A 24,042-nucleotide genomic window follows, 5' to 3' on the forward strand; every position below is an offset into this window, starting at 1 on the left:
ATCATCCTCTATTGTGCCCAGGCTCTTAGTCAGTACCCAGGAGAAATAAATTAAAATATGTCTCATGAACTCTGATTACAGTTTGAAATTAGACAGTAAGTCCCCTACACATGAACCTTCAAGTTGCGAACTTTCAAAGATGCGAATGTGCGTTCGCATGTCCAATCACGCAAGTTAGTTCACGTGTCTGGCGTACACTGTCACACGCGTGCATCCTCTACAAGTGGTTATGCTTTTGTGTACTTTACTGTACAGTACTGTATAGAGTACAGTAGTACATATCTTTATTTCAAGCCCAGGATGTCCGGAAGCAAGGGCAAAAGCAGCAGTGATGTAGCTGGTACTGCTAAGAAGCACCAGGAATTGGAGGCTCAGAGAAAGGACGAAGAGAAACAAGAGGAAGAAGAAGTAACTGAAGAACGGAAGAGATTCACGATGCAGGAAATCGTAAGGGGATTTTCTTTATTTGAGGAGGCACTGTTAGATTTTGAGGCACAGGAACCAAACGTAGAATGGTACACAAAGGTTGCAGCAGCCATTCAGAATACAGTCCAGTGTTACCGTGTCATCTATGATGAGAAAAAAAGAGCTACTACCCTGACATCGCTGGATTGTTTTTTCAAGAGGGTAGATAGGCTTGAATCCAGCAAGGAACCAGAACCTGTGCCATCAATGTCAGGCATGAGTGAAATTGCAGATTGCCCTCCATTTCCTATTGCTGACGATCCTTCAGCTCTACCATCTCCCACCTCCTCTCCCTCCTCCAGTCAGTAACTCTGCTTGCCTGTCCACTTGATGCCAGCTCCTGTATACCAGCTGTTGTACTGTACTACTGTAGTTTTCAAGGTACTGTAAGATTAAAGATGTTTTCTTTATTTTTTCTGTTTGTTTTTTGTGTATTATTTGTGTGAAAAGTATTATAAACCTATTACAGTACATATAGCCGACTGTGTTAGTTGGGTACCTAGGCTATCTTTGTTGGACTTAACGAACACGCTCTCAGAACAGAACTCATTTGTACGGAGGGGATTTACTGTATTATCCTTTAGGTGATTATGGATAAAAAAAAAATTTTCAGCCAAGTCCTGGTTACAAATAAAGCCAACCAGCTACTTGGCAGAGGAAAACTGAAGTACATGGTCATCCAAGGCAATGCTTCCTTCTTTAAGTCACCATGGTTTCAAGCAATTCTACTATTGAGGGAAGTCTTCAAGACCCAATTCTCCTGCTTAATTACCAATCCCCACTCTGCATATGATTTATCCTTTTATCTTTAATGCCTTTTCTATGCCTGAGTGGATTAAAAATAGGAAAGGATGGGAGAGTTTTATTCCAAAACTATAATTCTGTGACCACTTGAGAAACACTGCTTTTATGTGTATCTGTTGACTGGGTTCATGACTTGAACTGAGTTCTATTTCTGACAAATAGAACCATAGAATTCTAGAGTTTGATGGCCCCTAATAGATCCCTGATGTATTGCTAACATGTAGAGAAAAAAAATCACAATATGCAGCATTGTTTGGGTCCCCGTAGAAGACTGGTCATGTGGCCAATCACAAGATACCTGTTATGGGTTGAATTGTGTCCCCCCCCGAAAAGAGATTGATATCTAACCCCCAGAACCGGTGAATGTGACTGTATTTGGAAATAGGGTCTCTGCAGATGACCAAGTAAAGATGAGGTCATTAGGCTGAACCCAAATCCAATGTAATTGATGTCCTTATAAAAAGAGGAAATTTGGACAGACATGCACCCAGGGAGAGCACCACATGAAGATGAAGGCAGAGATTAGGGTGACATATTACAAGCCAAAGAACAGCAAAGATTTCCAGCAAAGCTTGCAGGAGCAGGGAGAGAGGCATGGGACAGATTCTCCTGTTCCATGAGGAAATCAATCCTGCAACATCTTGATCTTAAGCTTCTAGCCTCCAGAACTGTGGAACAATAAATTTTTGTTATTTAAGCCACCCAGTTTAGGGTACTTTGTTACTGTAGTCCTAGGAAACTCATGGAATAGCCGAACGTTTTAAGAAAGCATTTTGGTAAAAGAAGACATAGGATGAAATCTGGAAGAACAACAACAAAATCTGAAGCAAGAATAAAAAGCAAGAAAACACTGGAGGAAACACAAAGAATAAAGATTTGAAAAAGAATAAACAAATACATAAATAAAAGCAGCCTCCCCCAAACCCCCATCATTACTTTCTTTGTTACAATAATCAAGGCTGTTGAGATTTTACTGAGTTTGAAGGTAACTGAAAAGGATTACTATAAGAGAAGGGGGAGGTTTTAAACTGTGTGCTCTACAGAAAAAGCTCCCCAAAGACAAGCATGTGAGATGTGGTCCCCTTGAAAACACAACTTAGTTCCTAGCCTTGCTTTCCTGTCCACAGATGTGCTCTTTCACCAAATGTCTCCTGTTTCAAAACACAATTAAAATCTCCTACGACAACCCACAGTAAAAACAGAACATTTTTAAGCAGAGCGGGGTCACAACGCTCTATTCTTCTGTGGCTCTCAGGCTGTGCAGAACTTAAGAAAAGCAAAAGAGATGATGCCTGTATCAGCTGCTTTAGCATGCAAGAAGTGGAAACTCAGCCCAAACCCAATGCAACATTTATTTTTATAACTCATATTTTCATAATACAGAATGCCCTGATAGAAGGTTTGGTCAGTTCAGTTACTCAACCTTGTCACCGGAGACTCAAGCTCTTTCCCTTCCCCTGCTCTGCTGAACAAAGTATCAGCTTTATCTTAGGGCTGCTTCACTCATAATTAGCATCTGTGACAGCGACGGATCCTTGTTCATATCCGGTGGGAGAGGGACCCTGGCTTTTCTCTGCAGAAACCTCTAACAAGCCTATTCTCTTCCTTGCCTTATATGCTATTAAATATAGCCTCAGCGCCATCAGAGTAGCCGTGAAGACCTGTGTGCCAATTGAAAGTTATCTGCATATTCTTATTTTCTGGACAAATTTCCATTTTTCTCCATGATCTTTTAGACATCTTTGTAACTTTGATCTTTAAAAGTCAATAATCCACAGGGGCCACAATCTTATGCACAGAGCATTCTTAGCCACATGTTCGAGGTACCTGGCAAGTAATAGAAACCAAGTAGGTATTTGTTGTATGAATGAAGAATAAGTAAATCATATCGGTCCAGATTGGCTTGAGCCAATCGCTGGCAAGGGAGAGGGAAACATCATCAGTTTCTCATCTAAGGGGAAGCAACCATAATATTAACTACAATCTCATTATAGAGAAATCTGCCCCTTGAGAGCCTTACCTTGGCTATGCAAAGACCCAAGCAAAGACTTTGAAATGAAATTGTTTTTGTTTTCTTTTATGTTTTACTTTTCCTACAACGTCGAAGTTTGGGAGCGTGAACTCTCCTGCAATTTTTGAATATGGAAGGGAGATAACAGGAGGGTCCCTATTCCTGCTACACACACACAATCCCCAAAAGTCCGGGTGGTGGGAGGCAGGGTCTGACCTTCCAAGAGAAACTGATCCATCCAGGGCTCAGATGCCCAGTCGGGTGTTTCTGATATATTCTTGTAGTGAATATAATTGTTTCTCCCCCAAAAATCATGTTCACGTCCTAACTCCCAGAACCTGTGAATGTGACTTGATTTGGAAGTGAGGTCTTTGCAGATATAATCATGTAAACAGTAGGGCATATGGATTAGGTGGGGCCCTGATCCAATATCTGGTGTCCTTTTTAGAAGTGGGAAGTTTTAACACAGAAGACAAACAAGGAGAATGCCATGTGACAACAGAGGCAGAGACTTGAGTGATCCGTCTACAAGCCAAGGAATGCCAAGGATTGCCGGCAACCACGAGAAGCTAGGAGGAGAAAGGATTTTTCCCTAGAGCACTGAGAAAGGGCACGACCCTCACCCTCGTCCACGTCACCTGCCTTTCTCTACCGTTAACCTTCAGCTGTGACACGTTAGTTCTACTAACGGCTTCATGGGTTTTTCTATTCCAATAAAGTTTTTCAAAAATCTCTCCTGGCGCCAAAGACCACCCAAACTAAGGAAGCTCATGACAGCTCCTTTTCCACCCTGATTGTTAGCTCCTCCGCAACGGAAAACCTTTATGTTTCATTTTAGACTTCATTTTGTTCAGTTTGCAGCAACAGCTCAGAGCCATAGCTTACATCAAATCCTCAGAAAGCGATTTCTATCCTTTCTCTTCATCTCCCTGAAGCTTCATAAAATTACTGGTCTAGAGATGATCATCTGATACGACCTCCACCTGACGAGACATTCACACTCTCCCATGGTCACAGTCATCTGTGCTTCTAGCATCCAGGCAGTGCAACACGTGTGCCACCCTGTCTCCTCCATATCCCACTACTTCTGCTGCTGGTGCCTCTTCATTCATTCATTCATCCACTAATACCTGCTGTTAATTAATATCTAGTGACAACCTAGTCTGTGTCAGGTACAATTCTACGCTCTGGGGATACAGTGGGAGGAAAAGGCACAATGAACGCCCTTGTGAGTGTAATTTCTAATAGGTGAAGATCATAAATAAATAAAGGAATAAAGCACGCCCAGCGTTGATAAAGACTATCGAGGAGATTTAATTAGGGAGATGGGATGGAGAAAGGGGTCAGGTGGGAGTGCAAGTTTAAAAGCGTAGTCAGGGAAAACCAACTTCTGGTTATAAGAGCAAAATGTAACTACCAAGAGTACTTGATTGTACAAACTTTGTGTGTTGCTCTGAATGGCAGTAGGTTTTTCCTTTTGATTTTCTAGGAAAGTGTCACCCCCCCCCGGTGCCCAAGATCCATACCTTTTCTGTCACCTCTTTGGGAAAGCTGCTTTTCCAACCTTAGCCCCTCCCCAGTCATACTCTTCCCTTCTTTTGGGGGCTAATAGTTGCAAGTATTCTGGTGGCTCTGCCCCAGCCGTACTCTCTCTGAATATGGTGCCTAGAACTGATACCCTATTCTGGATGGGCTCTGACCAACCCAGAATACAATGGGACCATCACCTCTGACATTCTTTATTCTGTGTACTTTATATCGGATGGTGCAAACACAACTGTGCCCACTTCTTTTAAATAACCATATTGCACAGTTGATTCATACGGAAACTAGAATCAGTAAGACTGTGCTTAGAAATTGTTACGTCTTCTAACTCTTCAGCCCCACTCCACTCTGTGGAGGGAGTCTCCTCCCTCTCGATTCATTGGCTTTGGGGGAAATTAAGCTACTTAGGGCAGTAGCTGTGGCAGTCAGAACACACAGCATGTGATGACCTCTAGGTACCCTCTGCTGCTCATCTAACTCTGCCTACCTTATCCTAGAGATTTGATTAACACCATCACAATCTGCAAAGCTTTAGAGTGCTGAGTTATCTTCTGCCTATTTTTCCCCCTCTAATGTTCAAAAAGAAATCAGTTGATGGCAGCTTATGTTTGCGTCCTTCGCCTCCCCTGCCGGAGCTGAATCCCACTGGTTCCGCGTGAGAATGGGCCGCGTGCCTGCCCTGCAACCTCTCCAGCTGAGGGTGGGACCACAGAGAAAATCCACGTTCCCTTCTCACTGCCATGCTCCCCCTCGTGAAGATTAGGCCATGTGGTGTGGAGGCGAAACCTTTTTCACATCCAATCTTTTACTGGTTTTACTGGTGTTCTTTTTCACTCTTTACCTTCCAAAATCAACAAAGAAAAATCATCAAAAGAGGCACTAAGATACAGTTGATTATGGATGTCATGAGGGTTGAAATCCAATTACTGGCTGTAGAATCTTGGATAAGCCACTCAACTGTTCTGTGACTCTTTCCCATCTGAAAAAATGGACCTAATAATAGTAGCTGTGTCCAAGGCACATTGTAAGCATTAAATGAGGTCACATGTGGAAAGCGCTGGGGCACATAGTGTTAAGGGTTAGTGTCCATTTGGAGTTAAAATTAAATACATAAATTCATAGTTCACTCCCAATTATTTGGAAGCAGATTATCTGCTCTGTGTTTTACCTGGGAGGGGAGAAACAGCATGATATAACAGGTCCTGGAATCAGACAGACAAAAAAATAGTATCTGACCTCAATTGCATGACCTTGGGAACATTATTTATCCTAGGTAAGCCTCAACTTTCTCATCTGCCAAATGGCGATAATAACACCTCCTGCACAGAGGTGAGGGGGTGGATCCCGGTGACCCACATACAATGCCTGTGGGATTTATAGCTTCAAATGCACAAGTGCACAAAACGCGCATCCTTGGTTGCAGAAGCTTGTTCTTTGAGGAAGAGAAATTAATCCCACAAAGAGACCCTAACTCCTGACTTGCCTTTTCTAACAAGGGCCCTTTCTTTTGTCCTGGCCATCAGGTATCATTGTAACTAGGCACAAAGGCCTCAGTGCCCTATCTTTCCCTTCCAGCCCCTGTGAACTTCCCGAAGGCTTCTTTGCCAATAGCCCATCCATGATTCAGAACCTTCTTCCAAATCTGGCATCCATGAAATAAACCCTTCCCAATAACTGTGAGCTTATTGGTTATCCTTTCTGATTTGTTCATAGTAAGCGTTTTCTATGGACAAGACCGGGAAGAGCAGCCAGAGGGTGGGCACATCAGGCACTGAGACAGAGTTGGCAAGAGTGGGAAGCATGGTATCTCACAGGCAACTCACTCAGTCATGAAAACAGGTTGCCAAGTAGCCCATGTGACTGGTGTGTGCAGAATTCTTTGACTGCCTCAGAAAAAGAATAGCATTACACCAGTACAACATCATATTTCTGACTGCATCAAATTTTCTCTAGATGACTTGATGATAATAGTCTGAAGCTATACTTGCAAAATGACAGATCTGGGATTACCTTTGGGATCACTTCTTCCACATGTCTCATTTTACGCACGAATAAACTTAGAAGTGAAGTGGCTTGTCCATGGTCACAAAGGTAAGAAATGACACATCTGGTCTAGTGCCCTGGTCTCAACTTTTGATCTACTATACTTTCCACTGCATCACACAATTTCATATTCCTGCTGAACTTTAAAACTAAATATCTCAACAACAGTGATACAGATATTTTGCTCATTTCTTGACTTTAGCCCTTTATGATACACTTAAAAGAATGTTTACAGAGCGCTCCTCTGTGTGTAAAACCAAGGGCAAAATGCTTCAACGAGCTAACCCGGAAGCTAGGCTTGCTCAAGAAATGCTTTCACTATATTGTCATCCTTGAATCCCTCAAAATGAATCTGTGCCCTTGTTCATCTAATTTTCCAAGTAAATATCATCAGTCACCTTGAAGCAGGTCATTTCCTGCTGATAAAAACAGTCTTTGTCAAGGCTGTAAGCAGTCAGGATTTACCACCTGGTCATTAATCCCTAGAAATGCCCTATACCCAAATTCTTAATTGCTTAAACAAATGGTTTCCATGGGTGACTAAACATCAGAGCAAATCTGCAGCACTTGCACAGTAGTTCCTTGGGCGACTACTCCCACAATCCTCCCCTCAATGCCAGGGAACTCGGAATGAGAAGTTGAGAGAACAATGATGGTCAGAGAGAGGAGGTCTGAAGGTGAGGGGCGACTGTGTTCTCACACCCTCCTCAGAGGTCACTCTGAGAGCAGGTGAAACTATGAAATATGGGCACGTAAGACAGAAAGGTCTGGTGGGGAAACACTGGAGTCTCAGCCATGATTTAACAAACTTCTGTTGGGAAGCTTTAAATAAAAGGATACTTAAATAGGATTGGGGGTCACAGTTCTTGGAGAAACGGTCTCACAGCTGTCATGTTATGCCCATATCACTCTTCTATATTGGCTACATTGGCATCTCACTCAACCTCTAAGATATCTTCACATGACTTTGGCTTCTCATAGCAGGGTGGTCTCAGGATAGCTGGACTTCTTGCTTGGTCACTGGATTTCCCCAAAGATATTGACCCAGAACATCACTTCTGCTGCATTATATTGTCAAACCAAGTCCCTAAGACCAGCCCAAAGTCAGGGAGAAGGAAATAAACTCCACTTCTCAATGGGGGAATGGCATACCTGTGCACAAGGAAAAAAGTTAATGGTGGCCACATTGGAGACAAGCTACTGAGTATTCCTTATTATCTACCAAAAACTCAGAGCTCTCCTAGGGAAATAGCTCTTCTACCACTCTGCCACACCTCAGCCCAAATGGCACTTCCTCCAGGCAGTCTTCCTTGATTACCCAAGAACATGTTAGAGGCCCCTTCTGAATGTTCACATGCTAAGTGCACATATCATAGCAATTGCTAGTACTCTTTACAAAGATTACTTGTTCACATACTAAGTGCACATATCATAGCAATTGCTAGTACTCTTTACAAAGATTACTTGTTCACATACTAAGTGCATATATCATAGCAATTGCTAGTACTCTTTACAAAGATTACTTGTTCAACTTTACACCCCCTTGCCTAGCTGCTGCCGAGAACACCGGTCAGGCTCACCACTGCCTCCCCACTACCTAACATAGTACATCGTGCATGGTGGACCCTCAGCAAATATTTAGCCAATCATGGAAGCCTACTGGAGTTATCCTTCGGCTTCAAGAGTCAGGACTGAATCCTTGGTCTTTGTGTCTCTCTTCGCTTGTTTCCCCTTAACTTTTCTTCAGCCATACAAGAGCACCTGTTTTCACGTTAACAGCACCATCAAAACCTGTCCTGAACTAGTATTTTTTTTTCTGCTGCAGCTCCTGTGGGCTGGAGTGGTGATTATCATGCACGAGAAAGATGCAGGGTCGGGGCGTAAGCTGCTCTAGAAAATGAGTCTACCATGATGCACCAGCCAGGAGCTTAATAGGGAGCATGATCTCCAATTTGCTGAACGTAGCTCGACAAGGAGCCCTGAGGTGGGCTCGTGACATGTCATTCCTCAGAGGGTTTCAGCTGCTGCTGTGCTACAGAGAAGGACTGATGAGTCTGCTAAGAGATTTGAACACAGTTCTCTTAAAAAACAGAAGGGCTGGGGTCGCTGGGCTAATTGGAGTTGCAGGCATATGTATGTGCACGCCGTACATAATCATGCATGTATCTTATATACGTAAAATAGAACGGTAAAGCAAAAGCCAAAAGGACAAAGGCAACAGGCAATCTAATCCACTTAATGGGTCAAGGAGCTCAGAGCTGAGCCGCAAATGCATCATTTGATAACGGTAATGAAAAAGACAGCAATCTATATCTACAAATAGCATTACGGCAGATTTGGTTTAGAGGCCAAACTAAGTTGATGTGAAATTTACGAGACTGGCTGTCTCTCGGATATGACCGAGGAGGGAAGGCACATTCAATTCCTTCTTTTTTCCTTTGGCGCTCAGTGCGAATTAGGTCTTGTTTCCAAGGTAGGCTTTCCTGTTATGTGGGACTTTGTTCTCTTTAAATGACAGTTAAGCGTTTTGCCACCCAAGTTTATCTTAATACGGAGGATGCCAATTTTACAAGTGGGTGAGGTCTCTGTCCAGTCTCTGTAGGTCTCTTGCACACACACGCCACATACACACGTCCTCGCGTGCACACGCGCGCGCGCACACACACACACACACACACACACACGCGCGAGGTTCAAAGTTGCAGGTGGCTTGAGCTGGAATTTGCAGGAAAGCCTGTGTCTGAATCATGACTTAGCAGCTGGTCCTAGAAAATGTCTGAAATGTGTTCTGATGATTTGGACAGTACGTTTTGTGTCTGCAAAACTCATTACAACATTCCTGCACAAAATGCTGTTGGAAAGGTGCTTCATTTTCAACCAAAGTTCTAATACATCCTCCACGGTAATCACAATACATTGCACTGCCAAATATACAGGATGCATTAAGCTTTTTTCTCCTTACGATGCCTCAGTCAATATCAGGTAGCACTTACAGAGGGTAAGGAAGTCTTCTTTCAACACAGCAATGTTCCTACAATTATGTGCTGATTGACCTTCACTTTGTGCTGTGCCTGCAAAGAAAGGGGACCCTGACAGATTGTACAGAGCAGAGCATGTACAAGTCAAATGGTTGAAAGGAAGCAATAAGCTTGTTCCTGCTGCATGTGAAGTGAGTTTCACCCTAGACTTGCTCCTTCTTCAAGAGTGACAGCAGACGCAATCAGAAGTTTGGGGAGGGATTTTAGGAAAAGAGTTTTTTAAAAAAGTCACCCCTGGATTTAGGTCTTCACCTGTTTTGTGAGAAATTTTATAATAAGGGAAGTCACTTGACTGACTGATTTCACACACCAAACCTAAGCAAATTCTCCCTTGTGAAGGAAATAAGAATTCTGCATAAGACGCCACTACAGAGATAAATTCTCGTCCCTCTTTAATTATCTTAATGTCTTTTGCAGGTCTCTCTCCCTTGGTCAGGGTAGGTAACTACTGTAAAGTAGACTCAGAAATACATAATGATTCAAGTACAATAGACACGTATTTTTTGCTCACCTAACAGCCCAGCGCAGTTTCAAGTCATCGTGGTTGGTGGTGAGGGTGTGGAATGCTTTGCTTTACGCATCACTCAGAGACCCAGGCTGATGGAGGATTCATCAACTACATATGATGGTCTCCCTGGAGGTCTCCATCCCAGTCAGCTGGAAGGGAAAGGAACATGGAAAAGCCCACATGAAAGGCTGCATGGAGTATGGCCACATCACTTCTGCTCACACATTCTTCTGGCTAGAAATCCACCACACCAAGCTGCAAGGGAGGTTGGGTAATGTGCCCAGGAAGAAGAGGATGTGGATTATGGTGAGAGCTAGCCGTCCCTGCCACACTCCTCTCTTCCCTGTTCTTTCAATGGTGGAGTTCCCAGTTTCCCAGGGTCTCTCTCAGTCTTATAATAGGACATGCTCCCCCCAGACACTTACAGGATGCAACGATTACTATCTATAGAATACTCTCAAGTGTCCAGCCAAAACACACCTCCTAAATTCAAGACTGAAATTTCCAAAACCCTACTGTACATCTATCTGATGATCACATGAGCACCTCAAATTGGACGCCCATGATACCAAATTTTTTATCTAACCTCATCCATAAGATGGAGATGATAACAGTATCTATTCATAAAGTTGTGATGAGGATAAAATGAATTAATATGTGGAAACCACACAAAAAAGTGATGGTACACAGTGGAGGCTTAATAAATGTTGGTCATTATTATTTTTTTCCCTCCCTCCTTCCTCTCTGGCAAATCTGTTCCCCTTCCCGTGTTTCATAGCCTTTATCACCTACTTATTAGACCAAGCTGGAAGCCCTACTGGACTCCTTTTCAGCTCTTACCACCATCCAGTGACTGTCACTAACTCTCAGAGCCGCTACCTCATCTTCATTCTCACTGTCATGCTCTGACTCAGACACTCGTTACTTCTCAGCTGAACTGTTGCAAAATCCTGCTCAGTGCCCATCTGTTCTCTGCCGTCTTCTTCCTCTAGCTCTTGTTTGCCAGAGTAATATCTTTCAAATGTTCTAAACTGTGTTCTCAAATACTCCAATGGCTTTTTATTGTCAATATGTATAAAGTTCACAATCCTTAGAGCTGGAAAAGTGAGTTAAGCCAAGTTGGAACAGCCTTGAATTCTATCCTGGCTTTACTCTCCCTCCATTAACTTCAGGACAAATCATAATTGATTAAGTGATAGAGGTATGAATAAAATGTTGGCGGGGGGTAGAGGCAGACTAGATGGATTCTGATTGGAGGTGGATGGCTGCTCTGAAGACGTGACATCTGAGCTGGAAATGAGAAATTTGAAAGAAGGAAAAAAAGGGTGAGCTTTTTTCCAAATTTGGTTTCATGTGTGAGGTGCTCATTTGATCATCAGATAGATGCACAGTAGGGTTTTGGAAATTTCAGTCTTGAATTTAGGAGGTGTGTTTTGGCTGGACACTTGAGAGTATTCCATAGATAGTAATCCTTGCATTCTGAAAGTGTCTGGGGGGAGCATGTCCTCCCTTCCTCTGTTCCAACCATAGCCGATTACTTACACTCTTTGCTCTCTGTGCCTTTTTGATTCTGATCCTTGTACCGTGAGAGCCCACCCTTTTTTCTTCTTTCAAATTTCTCATTTCCAGCTCAGATGTCACGTCTTCAGAGCAACCGTCCACCTCCAATCAGAATCCATTTAGTCTGCGTCCATCCCCCCCCCCAGCATTTTATTCATACCTCTATCACTTACCAATTATGATTTGCCCTAATGTTAATGGAGCCTGTCTCCTCTACTCAACTGAGTCCTTGAGTGTCCCCAAGCAGAGTTAGTCTCGCCACCATGATACTTTAACTTAATGTTCAAATTTTCTCGCCTTACTGGCGTATAAATACGGAACAGGAACTACCTGCAAATGGGCTACGTGGATTCCTTCTTCCTCACTGGGCAGTAGCTCCCTTAACAACATGGAGCAGACTCCGTAAGTTTCCAGTACCTGTTAGATACCAGAAGGTCTCGTGATCTGGTTTAGACCCCTCCTCCTTCTCCTTTCCTAGCCTTACGTCCCTCAAGTGTTGAAAAGAGAGAGGAGGCATGGTGGACCGTAATCTCCTTGTGTGGTAAGGGGCTCTCCCCAAACTCACTTTGATACAGTCTAGTTCCACCCGCGGCTCGTGGCTGTCAAGTAGGTGGGGTGATGGCGTTCTTAGGAAAAGATTAGCTTTAACCGAGCACCATCCACAACTGGGGGCCCCTCCCAGAAGGGTGCCACCATCTCTTATGCTCACTAGGCAGGCTCACTGCTACTTCTTGGTTAAACCTGGTATCCTTCACGGAGAGCGGCCGGGACTGCTGGAGTCCTCTCCTACACCCTCTAAGGCCGATGAAGAACTTGAATGAGGTGCAAGCCATCCCATCTTCTCCCCAAACACCTTATATTACAACCCATCAAGCCTGCTAGCCTGGCCTCCTGCAATGGGTCCTTCATCCTCAGAAATCTCTAGATCTGAACTCTGTTGGTCCAAGGATGTCCCCCAACTTCAGGGAACTTGTGAGATTCTGAGACCCAAAAGGACAATGTAAGCTCTGCCCTAGAATTCCAGCACGCTCCACCAATAACCCTGAAAGCATTCACAGTGCATGGGCGCATCAGAGTGCCCCTGGGAGGCCGAGAGCTCAGCACACGGCTAGTCAAGGAGCAAGCTGCCAATCTCCACATACTGAAGTTCCCTCCAGTCTTTAAGAAAAATTCTATTAGAAGCCCTCTTGTTTGGCTTTAGGAATGGGAGGCAATGGCCTCTCACCTGGGGCACGGCGCTGTAAGATGCCCCTGCCCTCCCAATGCTCTCGCCTGACAGGGGATGGTGGGGCTGGGGCCAGCATGACTCTGGTCCCTCCCAGTGAGCCCTAAGGAGGCAGCACTGGCTTGTGTGCTCAGGAGTATCTTTGGAATGTGGCGTATGTGGGATCTTTCTCCAGCTACAATTGTGGGGCAGAGAAGAACCCATTTTGAGGGCCTCCCTGGTGGCGCAGTGGTTAAGAATCTGCCTGCCAATGCAGGGGACACGGGTCCGAGCCCTGGTCCGGGAAGATCCCACATGCCACGGAGCAGCTAAGCCCGTGCGCCACAACTACTGAGCCTGTGCTCTAGAGCCCGTGAGCCACAACTACTGAGCCCACGAGCCACAACTACTGAGCCCGTGAGCCACAACTACTGAGCCCGCAAGCCACAACTACTGAGCCCGCGTGCCTAGAGCCCGTGCTCTGCAACAAGAGAAGCCACTGCGGTGACAAGCCCGCGCACCGTAACGAAGAGTAGCCCCCGCTCGCCGCAACAATAAAAAGCCCACGCTCAGCAACGAAGACCCAATGCAGCCAAAAAACAAATAAAATTAAAATTTAAAAAAAAGCTTTATTAAAAAAACCCATTTTGACACACTGTTAAATGTCTTCTAAGTACATACAGTCCTGTTGGCCTTATCACTGTTTTTTATAACACATTTTCTAAATGCACATCTCCCCGCAGACACTGGAAACTCTTGAAAAGACTTTATCGTCAACATTTTGTTTCACCAAACGAGCACTTCACAGGTGGGCAATAAATGTCCGATACATTATTTTCTAATCTCCAAAAAAGTTAAAGTACCAGGATAATGATATGCCAACCTCCTTATTTTTCAGAAGGCGAAACTCAGGTCCCAAAAGATGAGGTCGCTTATCCAAAGGCACACAGCTAGTTGGGATTGCATTTCACATACAAATTTCTACACTTAATGGTATAGCAGAAGCAGAAGCCAGCCAAGCAGATTTGATGACTGGCCTTTGGAGAAAAGAAAGTGGGTAATGGAAAACACTGTACAAATTCCAAAAAGTAATTTTTGCAGATGAGGCACATTTTTCATTCCCTGGTCTGGTAAGGTTTGCCAGTGTGTGCCGTGACTAATTTCTGTTGGCCCAGCCTAGGATTCTTGTTTGCAGGGCAGCATGACAGATTTGTTGGTATAAGCTGGCTTTAATTCATTTCAGGCCAATCCTGGAAACCAGAGGCTCTGTCATGTCTTCATTGCAACATTAACTCCATTTTTCTTTCTTCACTCCTTCTATTAATAAGCAGAGGCCACTCAATAGGGCAATCTTAACTGCCCGCTGAAGGTGGCAGCCAGAAGTATAAATAATTCTTCTCATGGACCCTTTTCTTCTTTTCCGGGAAGAGTAGTGGTTTTGTTCTCTTATCTCTCAAGGAGCTCCAAAGCGGATAAACTCATTCAAGACAGCTTAAAGGTTTCCCGGAGAAATAGAAATTCCAGGGCAGGCTTCCCAAGAAGGCGCAAGTCCTCCAGTGCCATCTGATGAACTCCCCGGGATTTGGAGTGGCTATAAGAATTCCCTCTAAGCCCCAGTTGTGTCCACACTTAACTCCATCTAGGAAAGCGTGGAGTGGTTGGAACCTGAGATATTATCCAGGGAGGTTTTTCCCCTGCTTTGTCTACAAACACAAGAAAGTAGCTGACTTATTGAGAAATCTCAGAATAGGGGTGGAGAGGAAGAAAGGTGAAAAGCGAAGCCTGCAGCTGTGGCCAGAGTCCTCCACGTGTGGGTGGATCCACAGGGACACTCGGGACAGTCTGCGAGGGAGGGCGGTCTCTGGGCACAGACCCTTTGGAGGGAGCAATGCATGAGTCAACAGCCCCCAGCAGAGGCACCTGTCTGTCTTGTTCATCTTCATGCACTGGGAAAGGCCTCATCTAAATCTACCCAAGTCCAAAGCCATCCCTGGCAGAGAAATAGAAGCCAAACACTTTGTTCACTGGTGCGTCCTTTGCCTCACCATGAACTAATCAGCTCAGCCAGGGCAATGTGGAACACCAGCTGGGCACGGTGTACCGTGTGCCCACACCCAACTCTGTGAAGGGAAAAGAGCACCCAGTGAATAGCAGAGGGGCACCCACAAGACATGGGGAGCGAGGCAGAGGGTATTCCGCTGAGGAAGAGTGCTGGGCAGACATCTATACATCAGCACGAACCCCTATACACTTTTCAATTTATATTCTTAAACTCACTCATTAACGCATTACCTAAGATAACTGTGATGTTTCCCTTAACATTTAGGTATTTATGTAAGGCCTAGTGAATCCATTGGACATAATATTAAAATGTATTGTACTCTTCCAGAGACTGTTAGGCTGTGTACACAACACCCAGGAACTGTATAGCCTGCTTACATTCTGTGCTTTTCCAGCAATGTACCGTATGTCAAATTTCTGTGTCAAGTGTCCTATCATTCCCAATCAATTTCTTTCCTTTCCCACCTCTAAGAATCACATGGAACATTTTTAGAAATACTCAAGTATTTCAGAATGGAAAAGATGGGGAAGGCATATTGCTATCAATCCGTCATATTTATCTATGGGAAAAGTTGAAATATAGAACATCTAGAGGGTCTAAGAATAGTAACTGATTATGTTCAAGTATGTTTTCAGAAAGCAAAGCAACAGTAGAATTTTCTTAGACAAAACCTAATTCTCACAGACTCACAACTTGGAGAACGAACTTATGGTTACCAGCAGGGAGGGGTGGGGGGAGGGATAGATTGGGAATAGGGGATTGATATGCATACACTACTATATTTAAAATATATAAACAACAAGGACCTACTGTATAGCACAGGGAACTCTGCTCAACACTCTGTAATAACCTAAATGGGAAAAGAATTTGAAAAAGAATAGATACATGTATATGCATAACTGAATCACTTTGCTGTACACCTGAAACTAACACAACACTGTTAACTCTACATTTTTTATTTATTAAAAAAAATAAATAATCAAACAACTTCCCATGAGCACTACTTCCCAGGAGGCCCTTAAAAGCTTCATAACGATGGCAAAAAAACCAAACTAATTCTCACAAGGTATATTAAAAGAGAGGCTGATATCTCTACGTAGGATCTGGAAAGCTGGGAGTTCCCTTTTCCTTAATACTTCTCCTTTTTCTCATTCTGCTGCTGGACCCGTGACCATTACTTCCATGACACAACTTCTTGATACTGCAAAGGTAACACTAGGCTGATTGCCCCATTCATCACATGATGTGACCAGGAGTCCCCAGTGCTACAAGCAATACCACAGACAAGCAAGCGCCAGTTCCCGTCATTTTCATTTCACTCTAAAGTAAATGCGGGCAGCCAAGAATTGTGAGTGTTCATCATGGGGTGTTCTTGTAAGATTTCATACATTTCTCATCTGCCATCAGCATAACACTAGACTTTTGGTATTTCTTATAAATGGGTCTTTCCTCTTCAAAGAACATCTTAGCTGCTCTCTGTCCAAAGATTCACTTAAGAAAAAGCATGACCTAAGGGAAAATAAAAGAATCACAATCTCTTTTACCTTCTAAATCTTCTCACCAGCAAATACTTAGCTCTAAAGGGAAGAGATGAGAAGATGCTGGGGTTATTGATTAGAGGAAGCTCTAATCCTTAGGTAGAAGGGCATTGCTCTAAGCAAGGCAAGGATGGAAAAAGGGAGAAGGAACGATAATTCCTTATAGTGGTTGCTTCACTCCAAGCACTCCCTTAGATATGAGGTTGACAAAGATAAATAGAAAAAGATTTCCATCCCTCAGAGAAATCAAACTCATAGGGAAGACAGACATGCATATTAACTAGAAAAGTGTTTCATGCATAGATGGGGTCCATTCAATGCTTGTTGGCCTGATGATTTACCTATAATAAAATTCAAATTCTCATACTGCACCATACCTGGGTCAAACTCTGGCTCCACCACCAACAAGCTGTGTGGTATTACACAGGTTACTCAACATCTCTGTGTTATTGTGAATTACTTTGCTCAGTGCCTGGCAAATAAATGTAGTAGTAGTTAATATTAATATTATTATTGTTACTGCCTGCCTCATCCTTCATCTCTCACTATGCTCCCCCATCATCCCTTCCTTATAACCTACACTCCGGTCATACCAATCCAGGGGCTGCTTTCTGGACACACCATGATACTTCCCGTTTCTGAGTTTGAGATTTTCGTTCTGTCTTGTGCATCGAGAGTGGGCTTCTCAAACTGGCTGTGAACGCTTGGAGGGAGGCACTATGCTTTTTCACATTCATCATTCCAGCACCTGGCACATTTCCTGGAACAGGGTAGACACTTAACAAATATTTGTTGAATTAACTATGTGTTAAACTAAATCATGTGAATAAAACTATACACATCAAGGTAGGGAAAAAGTAAGGAATTCTTCATAGGGAATAAATCAGAGAAAGGTTTCCCATAGGAACAGACAGTTTAACTTGCAAGGCTTTGAAGGATAAATTCATCAGGGGCTGGAGGTTTGGTGTGTGTAAGTGTTGCAGTCGGCGTAAGAAAACACAAGACGTTGCATAGAGTGGGTGCTCTCTAAGCAGGGAGCTGAATGAAGGAAAGAATGGAGACACATGTTTGTTCTCAAAACAACAGCTTTTTTTTTTTCATGCTAAGAAAAAGCCCAACTTGGATTGTTTGGCTTCATTTTAGCCTCTTCCCTGCATCAATAATATTATTTTTGTAAACTTGTGAGTAGTGAGGAAGGAAAAGGTCTTAGACATTTCTCAGACTTTAATAGATAAACCAAATAACAATAAACAATCCTCACTATTATTCAGTCCCCTCATCTTCCAAGTCTCCTTTGCCCCAGCTCTTTACTCCCCAAAGGCAATGGCAACCTCTTCTCCATTCTCTTCTACATCATCTTCATCTGAGCCTGTGGAGAAGCAGACCTCAGCAACCTGATGTTCATGGGGAAAGGGAGTTTTGCTCAGAGTCACACCTTTATAAAATGTGTACAGTACAGACCAGCTATTTCCTGTTTATCTGTGTACAACAAGTAATCTAACAAAAGGCAAATGTGGTACAAGACCTAAACCAAGGCATATCACCAAACCTCCCAAGAAGTCTGCCTCTAGATATTCTGCTAGGGTTGGGTGGAAAGACATAAAGGGCTAAAGAAAATGAGGAAGGGGCCACACAGAAGATCAGCAAGGACCAAGACCTGCGGCAAGAGGTACTTGGTATGTTTGGGGAAGAGCAGGGAGAACAAGGGAAGAGGGGAGGCAAGAGTGGCAGGAGGTGGTGAAAGCAGAGAGATCAAGGACCAGACAGGTTAGGTGTTGACGGCCATGGTAGACTCTTTGGATGCACAAGACAGACATACTCCCATCCTTTATACACAAATGGTCTACCAGGGAAAAGATACGTCTAAGAAACAGTCGTCACAAACATGATAAGCACTACGAAATGAAAATGCAAGTATTAGAGGATCATCGGACGAAGGACACTCATGCACCTAAGGGATTTACAAAAGGCTTCCCAAGTTCTTTAAAGAAAGTATCAGTCAAGCAATAGATGAGTTGGGGTAGCAGGTAGAGCATTCCAGGGAGAGGAAACAGAATGGACCAAGTCTCAGGATAGAGCGAGAGAGAGAGAGAGAGAGAGAGCACTTGAGGCTAAACAGTGAGTCTGAGGAGGAGAGAGGTGCTGAGGAGGGAGACCACAAAGCGTGACAGGGCTGGATCTTAGGAGCCCTTGTAAAACATGGCAGAGATGTTGGTCTCTATCCTAAGAGCTTCAGGAAGCCACCTTAAGAGTGGAGAAATTTATCAGATGGGAGTTTTAAGAAGGTCACATTGGCAGGTAATTTAGCGTGGCTGAAATACAGAGTGTGGAAGGGAGGTGGCGAGAGATAACACTGGGGAAGTTAGCGGAGGCCAGGTTGTGCAGAAAAAAATACAGAAAGCTCCCTCTGTCCAAAAATTTTTTAAAAAGAAAGAAAAAGAATAAGGATAGGCAATCTAACACGCACAAAGGAAAATATCAAATGTCTCTCTTGGGAAATATTGCTCTCTTGCCCACTAACTTTATTTTCTTGACCAATGAAGCTGAAAGTTACGTTTCCACCTTGCTCTTAGCTTCACAGTAACTGCCAACGTATGGGTCATTTACACTAGTGCTTCTCACACTCACTTGAATGTGCATTAGGATCCCTGGTGACATTAATAAAATGCAGATTCTTGTTCAGTAGGTCTGGGGCAGGGTCTGAGATGCTGCATTTCTAACATGCTCCCAGGTAATGCTTGGGATGCTGGTCCGTGAACCACACTTTGAACAGCAAGCCATATACAGCTCTAGAGCTAAACAGAAGGTATTTGGGGCTTTCTGAACATATATGTAATAGCAGTGTTAAAAATGCAAAACAAGCAAGCAAACAGAACCAGCAGATTATGCCTCAGTTACTGTGCTGCCTGCTTTCAGAGAACCTGGGTGTGACATGTCTTTCTGTAAAGAGACTTGAGGAGATGTTCAGTGTGTAACTTAATTGGAAGCAGTTCAACTCCAACAACGCTTCTCTAGGAAGCTCAAAACTGGAGTCCTTCTGACTGTGACCCTACACCACAGTGACACCTGCTGGTGGATTGGTGGATTACATGTTAAGGCTTTGAGAATAATTGAGTCAAGTGAGCAAACTTTTTCACACATAGCTTTAACGGAAGTGCAACTTCTGGTTGTGAAAGGACCCTTTAAAATAAAACGTCAGAAATACCTTGATAAAGAGTAAGGTCTGCACAGTAGTATGCTGATAAAAGTTCAACGACTGGCTCTCCAGGAAAAAAATACGTGAGTAAATACATATATTATAAATTTTACTCATATAAAGGATATGCAGCACATGATTTATCAATAACAAGAACAGGTTTTGTTGTCAATTCTGAATAGAAATTGATTCTCACAGAATACTTTCTCTTATTTTGCCAAACTCGTATCGGTTGCTAATTCATAACTGCAATTCGACAATGTTTTGACAAAAATAGTCTCTGAAAAAATGCTTCTTTAGTATGCAATTTCCCAAAACTCCATTCATGTCATTGATGGCATGAATGTAGTTCTGACATGAACGTTGGTTGGTGTTTTTGTTTACGTTAATGAATAAAACAATGAAACAACACAAACATACGTTAGGACATCACTGGTTACTCAATGACATGAGAACGACTTCTTTGTGAAACTGGGCGACAGTTTTGAATACTGGAAGACTCCTTCTTCAATTTGGGGACTATTTATAATGTAACAGGTAATGACATGACACAATTTTAAGTTTAATCTGCATTAATAGCACTTCTCCATCATTTTCTTAAGTCTAGTTGATCAACAAAACAATAAATCCAGACCTGACCTGTGGCATTTTCCAGCTTCCATGTTATAAATACTCCCACCAAGACCAGTTTCAAGCTACTGAGGTGGCATCACTGACTGTGAAGTTGGGAAGATGTGCAGGAGCACACAATTCTATAGTATGTCTACCATGCAGGTAAAATAGAAGTAAATAACTTCAAGAGTATAGGTAATAGAAACCTGTAGTAAAATAATCAAGAAGCAGTGAAGTTGAGTGTTTTTAACCTTTGTTTTTAAACCGTTTATTTAATTGCAATATTGTATAATTTAATTTTTAATAGTGACTGTTTTTAACAACCAGCTCACAACATTCCTAAAAATTTGACAGCTGGTTCTCATGAGCCAGTAAGAGCCAGCTCTACCAACACCACTGGGTCTTTGGGATGGGGAGGTTTGAGGATAACATAGAAAAGGATTCAGGGAGATTGGAGGCTACTCTAGGACTTGAGACCTAAGAAAGGTCTATGCCAGCTCTTGACCAGGTCAACAAAAAAATGGCAAATGAAGTCATGGAAATCACAGTGGAATATAGAACTACTCCTGATGTGGGGAAAGAACTAAGACAAGTTGCTCTACTCAACAGTGGACTTTAGCAGGGACATGGAAGGGACAAGGCAGGGGGCTGAGGCAACGACAAGGTTGCCAAAAGGGAAAGAAGGGGGAGAGGGCAGACTCCTGGAGCATAATCTCTTCCAGCAAATCGAAGAGGAGGAAATACTCCCTGATTCCTTTTTGTGAAACAGGTATTACTGTGATACCAAACCAGACAAAGCACAAAAGAAAAAAATACAACTACAGCCAATATCCCTCATGAATGTAAACACAAAATCCCTTAATGAAATATTAGTATATAGAATCCATAAATGTATTTTTTAAATTATATGGTATGACCAAGTGGAGTATAATCCAGGGATGCAAGAATAGTTCAGACTGAGCTCTGACCGCCACAGCAACAGTCAGCTCTACCCACCACCAGAGCCTCCCATCAAGCCTCTTAGATAGCCTCAACCACCAGAGGGCAGACAACAGAAGCAAGAAAAACTATAATCCTGCAGACTGTGGACCAAAAACCACAGTTACAGAAAGATAGAGAAGATGAAAAGGCAGAGGGCTATGTCCCAGATGAAGGAACAAGATAAAACCCCAGAAAAACAACTAAATGAAGTGGAGATAGGCAACCTTCCAGAAAAAGAATTCAGAATAATGATAGTGAAGATGATCCAGGACCTTGGAATAAGAATGGAGGCAAAGATTGAGAAGATGCAAGAAATGATTAACAAAGACCTAGAAGAATTAAAGAACAAACAAACAGAGATGACCAATACAATAACTGAAATGAAAACTACACTAGAAGGAATCAATAGCAGAATAACTGAGGCAGAAGAACGGATAAGTGACCTGGAAGACAGAATGATGGAATTCACTGCTGCGGAACAGACTAAAGAAAAAAGAATGAAAAGAAATGAAGACAGCCTAAGAGACCTCTGGGACAACATTAAACGCAACAACATTCGCATTATAGGGGTCCCAGAAGGAGAAGAGAGAGAGAAAGGACCAGAGAAAATATTTGAAGAGATTATAGTCGAAAACTTCCCTAACATGGGAAAGGAAATAGCCACCCAAGTCCAGGAAGCGCAGAGAGTCCCATACAGGATAAACCCAAGGAGAAACACGCCGAGACACATAGTAATCAAAGTGGCAAAAATTAAAGACAAAGAAAAATTATTGAAAGCAGCAAGGGAAAAACGACAAATAACATACAAGGGAACTCCCATAAGGTTAACAGCTGATTTCTCAGCAGAAACTCTGCAAGCCAGAAGGGAGTGGCATGATATACTTAAAGTGATGAAAGGGAAGAACCTACAACCAAGATTACTCTACCCGGCAAGGATCTCATTTAGATTTGATGGAGAAATCAAAAGCTTTACAGACAAGCAAAAGCTAAGAGAATTCAGCACCACCAAACCAGCTCTACAACAAATGCTAAAGGAACTTCTCTAAGTGGGAAACACAAGAGAAGAAAAGGACCTACAAAAACAAACGCAAAACAATTAAGAAAATGGTCATAGGAACATACATATCGATTATTACCTTAAACGTGAATGGATTAAATGCCCCAACCAAAAGACATAGACTGGCTGAATGGATACAAAAACAAGACCCATATATATGCTGTCTACAAGAGACCCACTTTAGACCTAGGGACACATACAGACTGAAAGTGAGGGGATGGAAAAAGATATTCCATGCAAATGGAAATCAAAAGAAAGCTGGAGTAGCTATACTCATATCAGATAAAATAGACTTTAAAATAAAGAATGTTACAAGAGACAAGGAAGGACACTACATAATGATCCAGGGATCAATCCAAGAAGAAGATATAACAATTATAAATATATATGCACCCAACATAGGAGCACCTCAATACATAAGGCAACTGCTAACAGCTATAAAAGAGGAAATCGACAGTAACACAATAATAGTGGGGGACTTTAACACCTCACTTACACCAATGGACAGATCATCCAAAATGAAAATAAATAAGGAAACAGAAGCTTTAAATGACACAATAGACCAGATAGATTTAATTGATATATATCGGACATTCCATCCAAAAACAGCAGATTACACGTTCTTCTCAAGTGCGCACGGAACATTCTCCAAGATAGATCACATCTTGGGTCACAAATCAAGCCTCAGTAAATTTAAGAAAATTGAAATCATATCAAGCATCTTTTCTGACCACAACGCTATGAGATTAGAAATGAATTACAGGGAAAAAAACGTAAAAAGGACAAACACATGGAGGCTAAACAATACGTTACTAAATAACCAAGAGATCACTGAAGAAATCAAAGAGGAAATCAAAAAATACCTAGAGACAAATGACAATGAAAACACGACGACCCAAAACCTATGGGATGCAGCAAAAGCAGTTCTAAGAGGGAAGTTTATAGCTATACAAGCCTACCTAAAGAAACAAGAAAAAGCTCAAGTAAACAATCTAACCTTACACTTAAAGAAACTAGAGAAAGAAGAACAAACAAAACCCAAAGTTAGCAGAAGGAAAGAAATCATAAAGATCAGAGCAGAAATAAATGAAATAGAAACAAAGAAAACAATAGCAAAGATCAATAAAACTAAAAGTTGGTTCTTTGAGAAGATAAACAAAATTGATAAGCCATTAGCCAGACTCATCAAGAAAAAGAGGGAGAGGACTCAAATCAATAAAATCAGAAATGAAAAAGGAGAAGTTACAACAGACACTGCAGAAATACAAAGCATCCTAAGAGACTACTACAAGCAACTTTATGCCAATAAAATGGACAACCTGGAAGAAATGGACAAATTCTTAGAAAGGTATAACCTTCCAAGACTGAACCAGGAAGAAATAGAAAATATGAACAGACCAATCACAAGTAATGAAATT

At 42.5% G+C, this 24,042-nt stretch overlaps 1 protein-coding gene across 13 annotated transcripts in view; it reads right to left on the bottom strand.

The window, feature by feature from the left end:
- FUT10 (fucosyltransferase 10) overlaps positions 1-24,042 on the bottom strand; it is a 285,646-nt gene that overhangs the window by 140,529 nt on the left and 121,075 nt on the right. For 3 of the 13 annotated variants that reach the window (XR_009499880.1, XR_009499876.1, XR_009499878.1), the window contains one exon: positions 10,418-10,563. The exons of the other annotated variants lie outside the window; for them this stretch is intronic. The gene's annotated coding sequence lies outside the window, so the exon portion shown is untranslated. The remainder of the gene's footprint in view (positions 1-10,417; positions 10,564-24,042) is intronic. 13 annotated transcript variants of the gene reach the window in all.

The sequence above is a fragment of the Balaenoptera ricei genome, chromosome 21 (genome assembly GCF_028023285.1).
Source record: "Balaenoptera ricei isolate mBalRic1 chromosome 21, mBalRic1.hap2, whole genome shotgun sequence".
NCBI classification, from domain to species: Eukaryota; Metazoa; Chordata; class Mammalia; order Artiodactyla; family Balaenopteridae; genus Balaenoptera; species Balaenoptera ricei.